Raw genomic sequence first — 12,261 nt, 5'->3', positions numbered from 1 at the left:
GAGCAACAGGATTTATCTTCCCCAGGCCTGGTTGGCATTTGGGGTAAATAGCATCAATGAAATAATAAAGAGGTTATAGTTTAGAGCTCTGTTGAGAAAAGAAACCAAGTTTATGACAAAGCTGGAGCTAAAGAAATGGGTGAGGGAAAAAAAAAAAATGGGGTCTTGAAACCTGGATGAGAAGTCAGAAGTTCCACCAGTGAGAATTAAGTTATAATGTTGATATTAGCCCTTTATAGTAGGGCCATACCAGGAGTGGAGAAGAAAACAATCAAAACTAAGTTTTGGGAACCCTAATTTGGCAAAATAAATGTCCTCAGAGTCCATGATATTTGGGTAAATTAAGAAATTGCTAAGAATCCTTGTTATTGAACTAGGTATTATTGAAATGCAAAACACAAGAAGGCTGTCTGAGGCATGAAAGGCTGGGAAGGCATCAACTATGGCTCCCCATGGCACCTGGCTACTGTCACCTGAGCAGCACAGAACTTAGAAGACTTTCAGTTTACTGAACTGGTGCTGCTGCTCTGGAAAGTGTCCCTGTGCCTGCTCCTGGGGTTGCCCCTTCTCACCTGTCAAGCACAGGACCCTCCTTTATACCATCAATGGAATTTCTCTGCTAAGGTGATAAGAACATTCTGCAATTGAAGGAGAAGGACGAGTAGTTTTTTCCAAAATTGGATTGCAGACTCAGCTAGGCTTTTTAGGATTCTTCTTAGTCAGTTGTTTTTAAAATTTGTGACGGAAAACAATGCAAAAAAAATAATAATTAAAAAAAAATCGTTGTACAGATATTTTTTCAGTGGCTTCAGGCATAGTCTTTACATTATTTCCTAAATATATATAATTCTGGTTCACCCGCTGATTTCTCTACTAACACACTAAATAATCCAGTGCTTCACAATTTGGCCACACATCCATAGAGCTCAAAATATCGTATTTTTTTTCCCCTTTGCATAGTAATTACCTTCACTTGTGAATGGTCAGTACATGGAACTATAGAAAGCAACCTCTAATGCCAAATATTGAGAGAAGAACATATGCACACTTTCTTTACTACCTGGCTGTACTGCAGAACCTGTTTATTTTCCCCTCAGAAAAGGTAGATGTTGATTTTACATAGCAGAGTATTTTGACTACTGCATTCATGTTTGCACATAAGTCATGAATAATTTCCCTTTCAGTCAACCTCATTCACTGTGTGAATATTGCAAACATTTTCTTTTGTAAACTGTGCATTTGCAAGAGGATCTTGAGGCCCCTGCTGGGATTCATTTGGATCTGCATGTAGATAGTAGTGATTCAAAAGAGTGTAAAAATAGGGTAGCTCACAGAGCTGTCTCTGCATAAAACACCACTGGGATTGTATCTTTTAAGGAAAGGAGTGGAGTTACAGAAAAATAAATGCTCCCTTATGTCTATTTAAATCACAGTTTTTGCCCAAGTCTTACTTTGTTTTCTAAATGCCCTTTTCTGGTGCCTAACACTTGCTGAAGAGTGTGTGATTCATTTTTCTTCCTGCTTTGCATTTTCTTACTCCTATGCTCTTCTGCTCTTTACACACATTTATCTCATTTCATTGCCCAGGGCCCCACCTCCACTTCCCACCTCCTACCTGCTGGAGAAAAGGAGGATCCAGTCTTCACAGTTTTCTGTCTATTGGCAGAAAGTCAGAAGTACCAGCCACAGCATGTCTCTTAATTCACAACTATGGAAGAGCTACAGGGACCAACATCTGCTTTGTAGGGAAGGGAGGTGCTTTAAAGGACAAATTTCTGAAAGAATTTAGGTCTTTCTGAAGCAGTTATGTTCAGGCAGCCATTCTCCAGGCAATTTGAACTCTTGTCTTCACAAAATAATTCATCCTACCAATTCATTTAATAAAGAAATAGTTGATGGGCTTTTTTTCTTTTTTCATGTTTTTGATAAACAGCTTCAGTGGTGGTGATTTCCTGAATGGTGTACCAGCTGGTCATTTAGATCTGGGATAACTATGACCCCACTACTACGGAAGAGGAGGATTTTCTAAGAGTGCAATTGCTTCAGAAATTTCTTTTCCACAAAGCTTACTGTTTAAGAAGGAGTGCAGTTGTTCTTTTCCTCCTTACCTTTGTGGCATTGGATTAATACAGTGTTCAGCAAAATTCCAGTATGTTACTTTTTGGTGACAGACTGTAAAGATATATTTTTAATTAGATGACATACTGATGTGAATCAAATCCTGTTCTAGGTTCAACTGTCAATATTTTCAAATAATAATTAAACTACTTTCAGTGCCAAGCCACACATAATATGAGAATTTAAAGAGTGTGATTTCAAATGATAAGTAATATGGTTGTAAAACTCTGCACAGTCTTTCTCAAAAGGGCAAAATATCATTTGAATAGAGCTGAAAATTAATCCAAAAGAAGTGAGGCAAAACATTAATTAGATTGCACGTATAATTTGAGAAGATCAATGTGCTAAATAAAGAAGATCACATGGTGATTATTCTAGTGAGAAATAGAAAAAAAAAATTAAGTGGAAGCCTCTTAACTAGAAATATGTTATACACTTAAGTTCCAACAAAATAGGTATTGAAGTAGCCTCATTCCAAGATCAACACAGACAAAGAAGAGGACTTTTTGGACTGTGCAGAAAACAAGTTGTAAACCATTTGGCGTTTTCTTATATTTATCATATTAACACTGAACACTGCCTCTTTTGCAGGCCAAGTAAACTACAGAGTCTTGTCTGAGTCTTAAAACACATTGAGTGTAATGACTAAAGTAAACCAGGGGTTTGGTGCACTGCTGATGTGCAGTGTCTGCTCTAGTCACCCATGTTAGTGCCCCATGCATGCCCAAAAGCTGCTGTCCTTGGCAAGGTAGACACCCCATCCCAGGGAGCTCACTCAGTACTTCTACATCTTGACCTGTAGATTAGTACTTGTGCACCAGCAAAGCATGAAAATATCACAGCTGGAGGCCAGGATTCACTCTCTGAGGGACAGGATGTTTACTCTTCAAGAGTATTTCCAGGGTGATGCAGTTTATTACAGTGTACATGCACTTACAGAGTGGGCGTGCCTCGTGTTCTACTAAATATGTTTTTTTCTATCAGTCTGCAATATCCTCTCTTGTAGATGGATCTTACATTATCTAAAGCAAGAAATACTTTTTATTCCTTATTTATGGAGTTGCATTGAAGATCCTGGAGTGTAGGAGGATTTCTGATGCTGTAGTACTTTAATTAGTAACATACACAGCACTTTGTTTAGCTGCTCTAGAATATTTTTGCATCTCTGCAATGGGGGAGTGTTATAGTTTAAATCATTACAGCTGCTGTTATTTCTGAAATGCATTTCAGGGGCAGTGCAGTAGTTGAAACTCTCTAGAAATTTTTCTTCATGAGTCGTGCTGCACTGGCTCTAAGAGCCATTTGAGGAGTGTAACAGGTGCCAAAAAGAAAGGACTTGCTGGTGGAATTGCAGAGATTGGGCAGTCTGCTGGGAGAGAGAGGTAATTTTTTTTTTTTTTTTGTGTACATTTCACATATTAGGAGTGGAGTTAGTTTCATTAACAATTTTCCTTCTCCTTACTAAGCTGAGATAGTTTGGGCTGTCACTTGTTGTTTCAGAGAAAAAATACTGAAATTTTCTTTTTGTCAGCATTTTGAAAATCTTGATTTGCACTACAATATGCTGAGGAAAGAATTTGAAGCTCATGCAAGACTGTATAAGCTGGCAAAAAAGAAATAATATAATCAGCATCAAATGTATTTTCTCCAATGTTAGTTATTTTTTCAGTGATTCTAGCATAGGTTCCTGAAGTTTTACTTTGAAAATAGGATGTGACTACATCCCAAATACTGTGAGCTTCCCCCAGGCTCTGTTTACTGCTTTGCTCCCTCCACAGCACCTCTCCTTATTCTGTCAGCTCAGTGCACCAGAGGGGCTGCCTAAGCTGAGCCAGCAAGCTGCTCTCACTGGAGCTCAGGCTTTCCTTTGCCTTCAACTTCCGCACAATTAAAAAGAATGATACACCTCGATGCTTAAAAGGTGCAGGCTGCTCCTGGGAAAGCATGGACAAGCTAAGTACAGTCAGATGGTTCCACAGGTTCCACATGGGTCCTGCCCTTAAATTAAAGCTGTTTTGCTGCCAGTGCAAAGTGCTCTTAGTGTTGAGAAAGGCTCAGGAGTTTTGTAGCAGCAGCAGCTGCATAAGGAGATGTGTCTTTCAGCTGTGCGAGGAAATCCAGCCAGGAGCTGATTGATGCAGTGTGGAGGCTTATGGGACAAATGGCTGATAGGATGAGAGGCAGAGTGTGCTAAAAACACATACAGAATGTTGTTAGTTTGCTCCAACCAATGTCTGGCCTGCTTTGCGAGGTGTTTGAATGCAGCCATTGTATAAAACAGGACTAATTTTTTTATCAAAAACACATTCCTGGCATAGTGGCCTAGTTTCCTCCCCCTGTTCTGATTTGTTTTCTTACTGAACTGTGAAGCTGGTGGAGTGGGTGGGACGAGATGTTGCTTTTCTTACCCATGTACACATTATATTTTTAATTTAATTTTTCAGTCCTGGTTAATGCATTTTTGGTTTTTCCTCCTTAGTTGACAGGTATTTTGATGATATTACAGTTTCATGAGTCTAAGTTAAGTGAGGGTCAAAAATATATAAATATATTTTATTTATATATATTTATATATCCCAAAAATATATATAAATAACATAATAGCATTTCTAGAGCAGGATTTTCAGATCAATCTTTGCTTCAGTTCTATGGATTTCCATCATATTTTGAGAGAATAAAAATAACAAATTCACCTGTTATTACCTGTACATCACATATTTCCTCACAACTAATTAAAATATAATTTTTCTGTATTTGAATATGCCATGGTATTTGAGACTATCAATCACTGAGAGTTGCTACACAGATTTACCAGCAGTGCAAAGTGCTGTTAGTGATGTGAAAGGCCCAGGAGTTTTGCAGCAGCACTGTATTCTGTTGCAATTAGTTGATGCATTTATTGCTCTGAGCCCCTCAGGCATGGGAACAGCAGAGGTCACAGAACTGAGCTGGGAGTGTGTGCCACTGTTGGATGCAGCCCTGCTTTTCCATAGGTCTCTTCCTGTGTAAATGCTGGCTGTTAGTGCTCTCCTGCATCCTCTGTGTCACTGAGCTGGGGGATGAGTGACTCACATGGGGTGGGATGTGATGCTCCTTCTCCACCAGGGTTAGTCACAGCACATCCTGCTTTCCCCGACTCACCCGGTGGCCTCAGTGCCACCCCCTGTCCCCAGAGCTCCCTTCTCAGGTTTTGCTGTGCTTCTGGGACTGCTGGGCTTCTCCTGCCTGCCTTGAACTGATTTTTGATGCCTGGTAAAGATGACAATGTTAGAGAAAGCAGTTCATTCCACCTAATTCCACATGAAAAAGGATTAGGGCAGAACAAAGTTTTGAACGGCATTAGTGAAGCAATTGATCCAGCACAGAAACAAGCCAGCTTTCTAAGGATCTGCAAACAAGACAGAGCATCAGATACTCATTAGTACCATAAGCTTACAATAAGCTGTGATGAACACTTCAGTTTGCACAGCAGTGCCAAGGGGGGATGTGGTTGGTTGGTTTGTTTGTTTGTTTAGCTCCAGGCCCTACTTCTTACACTAAATGCAACAATTGTTCTGTTTATATGTTATCTTTAGTGGAGATATTTCCGCTTTCTTGTGGTACAGGTAGGGAGAGGCCAAACCCCAGAAACTGTAATAAAAGATCCAGTTGAAAACAGATGAATATGTTTAAACTCCTTTGTGAGGAAAGGAGTGTTATTTATTTTTTGCATTAGTATATGCTGCAGTGGATGTTCTTGGGAGAAGTGAAGATCTTGCCTGTACTTGACGTCATGACATTGGGTGTCCTGCTAGGAAACAGATTTAGAAGCATATTCCTAGCCCTTGGTCTTGAATAGCTAGTAAGAAATTCAGATTTTAGTAGGTTATTCCTGGCAAAAGAAAAGAGAAAATTTTAAATCCCATTTGCTACCTTACATTAATTTAGGACAACTTTATATCTGGAAAGGTAAAATACTCAAATAATCCAGGCCAGTCTCCTTGCCTATATCCCAAGATTGTTTCAGCCACAATCTTAACATGAAATGTTTAGTTATTCTGCACATTGATACTATTCAGGTTATTCTGTGATTCATTTTGGTTTTTTTTCTGCAATGATTTTTCTGACCCTGAGTTTTGTCTCTGCTTCTTCTAGTCAGCTCATTTTTCTTTGTTCATAATCTCAACAAAAACAATTTTCACAAAGTCATTCTGACAAATTTATTTGAATCCCTGAGAACTTTACTTTTGCCTTTGCTTCTAGCAAAGCTCCATGCTTAGCTCTCTCTTACAGATATCTCTTAATTTAGATAACCTTCACAGAGACAACTTTAAACATATCAACCTGCTCTCTTAAGGGAAAAAGCAGTTATGAAAAATAAAATAATATTTTATGAAAGGATATCTTCTTTCCCAATTGTTTTCCTCCTTAGTTCTCAGTATTTGATGTCGTATGAATTCCCTCCTTATTTTATGATTTACAACACGTTATATAGCAGACCTACATGAATCAGTGGACAGTTTTTAAGGCATCTGTGAAAAGTAGTTGAAAAAATGCTTACTGTAAGTCAGTTTACAATATTATATGGAAGATAAAACAGTTCTGCAGGAAAATGTTTCAAGGCCATCAAAGATTTTGACAGCCACTCAAGTTCTGGATTCCAGGTAGAACCATATATAAGATCTGTCAAGAATATAACAAGAAGTGATGGTGAAAATGATCTTTCATGCAAAAAGAGAAGTAATTATATGGAAATATTTTCCTCTTTTCCCTCTGTCAGGCTGACAGCAACTTACTCTTCCCAGAGATGAGTGTAGAGAGGAAGATTAAAGGGCATCTTAAAGCTTAAAAATGATGGTGCTAGAAAGCAGAAGCATCAGTAAGAGCTTGTAGGTACAGAAAGACAAAAATAGGATAAACACTACTTTTGAAAGATTGCTCTTTTAAAGGATGGAGCACTTTCAATCAGCTTACACAGGAGAGGTGGATACAGAGGCCCTGCATCTTCTGGATCCACATAAACTGCTTCAGGGTTTAAGAGAGAATTTCTACTTCAAAGGGCCCATGGGCAGGGTCAGAATGGACCAGGCCATGTTGTGTCTGTCATGGCGCTCTAAAACCTCCATAGTAACAGTGACAGGAGAAAAGTTGCCAGCTCTTTCCAGCCAGGAACAAAGAACAGAGTAAAGTGACTTTATAAATGCTTTCAAGGAACATTGAAAACAGGCAGTGGGAAAAAAAAAGCCCCTGTTTGTTGCTTTAAGCCTTTGTTCTGCCTCCTGACTTCAAGTGAATAAATACATTAAGTTTGTTAAGAAATGTTTGGGTTTCCCTGCAAATTCTGATTCTGACAGCTTTCCACAAAAAAGGTTCACTCATGCCAAGTGATGGTCTGGTCAGTTAGAAAAACAACGTAAGAAACTGAGCATGCCACAGCGACTTTGAGGTGTTTGCACTGCCTGTTCCCATGAAGGGCACCAAGAGGGGTGTGTACATAGCTGAGGATTTGCACAGCTCTAAAGGTTGTGCTTCAGCATCATGCCTTCCCTAATTTTTGTTGCCTCTCATCACATGGCTTTGCTGGTCATGTAGTTGTTAGATTCTTCATGAACTCTGGTTATATAGTGAGTATTCAATGGCTGAAATATATATAGCTAAAACAATTCGATGATAAACATACTATCTACCTGTGGATTTAAGAAATTTTCTCAACTCTTGGCTTTCTTGCTGTGTCTTTGGTGTCAATCCATCTAAATGCACACAGTAAGTTATATGCTTTTGTGCTTTTTAAAAAAAAATTTACCTTGTAACTGCTGAAGGACATGGGTGAGCCTGTCATGTCAACTGGAATGCCCAATAAACTTGTGAGTTTTGTTTTGCAAAGAATGGACAGTATGCAAATACATGTGCATGCTATCATTTTTAAATAACCCTTGCTTCATGTCAGGAACATTCAGATGGGTTCCCTATTCTATGGGCAGGTTGTTGGTTGAGCATCATTTCAAAGCTGATTATGCTTCTGCACAATCAAAACACTTGTCTCGTGCCCTCTGTATCACTGGGGCTGTTGCGTGATTGGGATTGGGAGAGTGCTAACACAATTAATTGAAATACATTGTTCTTAAAGTAATTATTTACAGAAATGTGTCATACCACTGATTATCGCTGTGAGCATTTTAAATACCATTTTTAGGATACAGTATTTTTTAATGGCTTACAATACAAGACACTTTATCATTTGTATGCTAAAATACATCTTTTACTGCGGTATTCGCATTTGAGAGTGCTCCTTGGGGATTCAAATCCTGCAAGCTTGTTTGACATGTAACAAAGTCACTTATTTTGCACTGTGGCATGAACATTTGCTTATAAGAGAATTCTGTGGATTAGAAGTTGAAGGAATGCAGTAAATTAATCTACACAATACATTTATATATATATAAATAGTATAATATTAGTTTTATATATATATATATATATATATGAAGATAAATTATGGTGAGGCACATTTAATCTATCTAGCTGAGATGGGATTTTTTTACTGTAAAACCACAGACTAGAGAATCCATTTTCCCACTTTCATTCTTCATTAATGTATGGAACATCTTTTTTCGGTCAAAGAGACAGAGACGAAACTTAAGTAGTTCAGCAGACTCCAGGTCACAGCTTGATACTTAAAAGAGTTTTACTGCTGTTACTCAAGAATAATTATTAGGTAGATAATGCCAATACCATTTTAACCTGTAACAAGATAATGACAGTAACATAAAATAAAGCATCAGTGTAAGTACGGGATTTTATTCCTGATAGTGAAGTAATTTTAAACTGTCCAGGGAAGGTGAGAACAAAGCCATCTGGTGCAATGGTTGAGAAGTCTCTCTGTGGGACAGACCAACTTGAGAGATATACCAGTTCCATAAAATTTCAAACTTCACTTTCCACTCCAAGTTTCCAAATGTATAAATTCTTATTAAAAAAAAAAAAAAGAAAAAGCATTAGGGTCTTTATGTTTTTCCAAAGCATTTGTCCTCACATTTACATCAAAATGAGAGATATCCAGCAAGTGCTATTAAAAAAACCACAATCCTCTGTTATCAGGGACCTTCAAGAGCAACTATAAGAATTTAAAGAAAAACTTGTTTTAAGGACTATTCTATTCCACACTTATGCACTAAATAATGTAGGAAATGGTTGGACTTTTAACAAAGGATATCCTTTGTACAGTAATTCCTGAAATATGATCTCCCCTTCTCCCCCAAAGAATTTATGTTCCTATGACCTATCTCACTTGCATTTTAGGTGTCTGTATCCATCATTCTCATCCTCAGAACTCCCACTCAGCAGCTGTCAATTTTGGCAGTGCTCATGTTCCGTCCATAGCCATTCCAGGTTTTTACATTAAGGATCTGTACAGACATGAAATTGTACCTCTGAGAATGCTCAGAAGCTGTGTTGGCTTCACAAAGTCAAATACCTTGCCAGCAAGGTTTATTGAAAGGGCAGGTGAAATAAGCACCTGCCTACTTTAACAAAATTTAGAACTAGGGAAAAAATAACCCTTGCCAGTGTTTCAGAGTGAAATATTTATTATTCACCAGCAATAAGTATTTCCTTTAAAAAAACCCAAAACCAAATTAAACCAAACCAAACAAACAGAAAAACAAAACAAAACAAAACAATAAAACCAAGAAAAAGCATGCACGTGTAATTTATCTTTTTTCTTATGTTATCAGGGAGTTAGGAGGTTAATGGGAAAGGTCAGAAAAAACTCATTTTTTCTTGTTGAAAAAAGTAGACTAAATGGAGGGGTGTCAACAGGAGTCCCCAGAGTAATACTCCAGATCCCTGTGAATGGTTGAACAGCTGTGTGGGCTGTCCTGGAGTGCCAGCCTTCTCAGAGCTACCTGAGGAGAGAGCTACTGGTGCCATTAGTGCCATGCAGCACCACAGTCCAAGAAAACAACTGAGCCTGACGTGGATGGGACACAAGGTGGAAGGCAGCTGCATCAGGGACTCATATGAGAGGAGACATGAGGCTTCTTTTACAGGATTATTTCTGTTTCTTACTTACATTAGTAGGACAAAATACAAAAAGGCTCTTGGAAGGAATGGCTGGAGCACAATCGCCTCTGTCCAAAATAAATGCTATAATCTCTAGCCAGCAGCGTTATTTGTTTGTGTTTTTAGTGAGTCCCTTTCTTCCTCATCTGCTTCCTGCTCACAACTTCCCAAATCTTGAATTCTTTTCTCTATAGTGGTGTGGTCGCAATGAGAGTATCCCCTTCCTAATCCTTTACAGAAGCTTTTAGTCCCAAGGGGTGATTGTGTGGGAGGTGGATGATATGGATTTAATTAAATTTACAGGCAGTGGCCCTTTAAAGTGAGTTAGTCAATCCTTATCCTTCATTTTTAGTCTGTCATCCAGGAGACATGGTACCACTAGAATGTGTATTTTAAAAGAAACTATAGGACAGTGAATGAAGAGTTGCAGATGTGGAAAGCAGTCCCCTGAGGAAGAGGGCCTTATATGCAGGCAGGCATGAGGACCCAGAGAACAAACATCAAACACTAAAGCACCATTTTTCTCATAAAAGAAGGGAGTTTCATTGTCTTCGGAGGTAAATCATGGGTGAAAAGCTTTGAGTCATGGATCATGTATCTTTGGGGCTATTTTGGGTGGTGCTGTGGTCCTACAGAAGGATGTAGGAGAATAAAAATCTGGAAGAATGTATACATGGGAGAAGGCAGATTGAATAGTGAATGAAAACCCCGACATCCTAAGGTCATCCCTCTGTGACACTGCCTCTTCTCATGTGATGTGTAGCCAAAGCATTCACTAGAGGCATTTAGGCACCTTTTATGATAGAAAGGAGGGTGTTAAGGGCATTTTTAGTAGGAATCCAGAATCTTTTTCTTTCCTTTGTAGGATCATTCATATCTGGTTGTGTTACAGAAGATGTACATGAGACACATCTTTCATTAAGAAATGAGAAAGACTAGAACACTGATTCCCATTTGAGATGAAAAGTCTTCCATTGTCATAACTGTGATAAGATTTCTTCATTGTTTAAGAATATTGACAGATAAAATTTACTTCATACATAAAATTAATTGCACTGAATGATTGTAAATTTAAGTATTATTATAATTAGAATGGGTAGGTATTTATTGTGGGCAGTGCTTTCAATGCTGATCAAAGTTAAAAAAAGGACATGTCCTGGAGTAGTATCCCAATTGTACCAAGCTGCATTTTTTTAGTCTTTCAAGTCCTCAAAGCACTGCATTTCTTGAGCTGAAGAGGTGTAAGCATAGGCTGTAATGTGTAAGCATAATTTCATTTTCCTAAGCTTCAGACAGGTAGCAAAAGACAAAGCAGTTGCACACACGACCATTACCAGTCTTACATTCACCACCAAGGCCTCCTTTAACAGAGATAAATGACAGCCTCAGATCACAACTCTTGAAATCATTAACTTACTCAACATTATTGTGCTACCTATAGCACCTCAGTGGTGTTCTGAATATGTACAAGACCATTGTTGATATTGAAATCATAGAGTTGATGATAAACAACTTTTAAACATCAAAGCACAGAGAAAAATTACCCAGGAGTTAAAATAGCTTGTTATAAAATATGTAGCTCATAAAGCAGTGTATTTTGTTTAGATTGATTTGTAAAACTGTTCTTCCACATGAGAAGAAATTAGAAAATTTGAATTAGTTCTCTAAGCCTCAAAAAGTGCTGAAGACTCTAAAGTTAGTTATGGCCTTATTTGCTACTGTTTTCTCACAGGAAGAGAACAGATGTATGTCTTAATATTTTTGTATTTTTATATAATAGAAATTTGCCTTTCCACACTTAAAAAGAAGTGCTGGCAAAGAGGGTTATTTTGATCCCTGGGCCAAGTTCTTTAATGCCAAATTGCAGTGTGGAAAGAATCTCCCTTTCCAAGTTATAAATCTTTAAAATGAGCTTTGATGGAAAATCTGGAGTAGCTTCACAGTGGAATCTTCTCAGCTCCATGTGAGGAGTCCCATTGCTGATTTGTAGAGGCAGGTGTTCATCCAGAAATGGTGTGTTTGATAGCAAGAGTGGCTTTTTGCTTGTGAACAAAAAAAGAACCAACAAAGCTATAGTGTTTTTGTTCTCAAAATTATTTCATG

The 12,261-nt window shown here is 38.1% G+C and overlaps 1 protein-coding gene across 3 annotated transcripts in view; it reads left to right on the top strand.

Annotated features, from left to right (window-relative positions):
- LOC131573556 (neuron navigator 3-like) overlaps window positions 1-12,261 on the top strand; it is a 250,860-nt gene that overhangs the window by 50,259 nt on the left and 188,340 nt on the right. The window lies entirely within an intron of this gene.

Source organism: Poecile atricapillus, chromosome Z (genome assembly GCF_030490865.1).
Source record: "Poecile atricapillus isolate bPoeAtr1 chromosome Z, bPoeAtr1.hap1, whole genome shotgun sequence".
Lineage (NCBI taxonomy): Eukaryota > Metazoa > Chordata > Aves > Passeriformes > Paridae > Poecile > Poecile atricapillus.
Note: the sequence above shows the minus strand (reverse complement) of the source record. Positions and strands in the feature narration are given on the sequence as shown.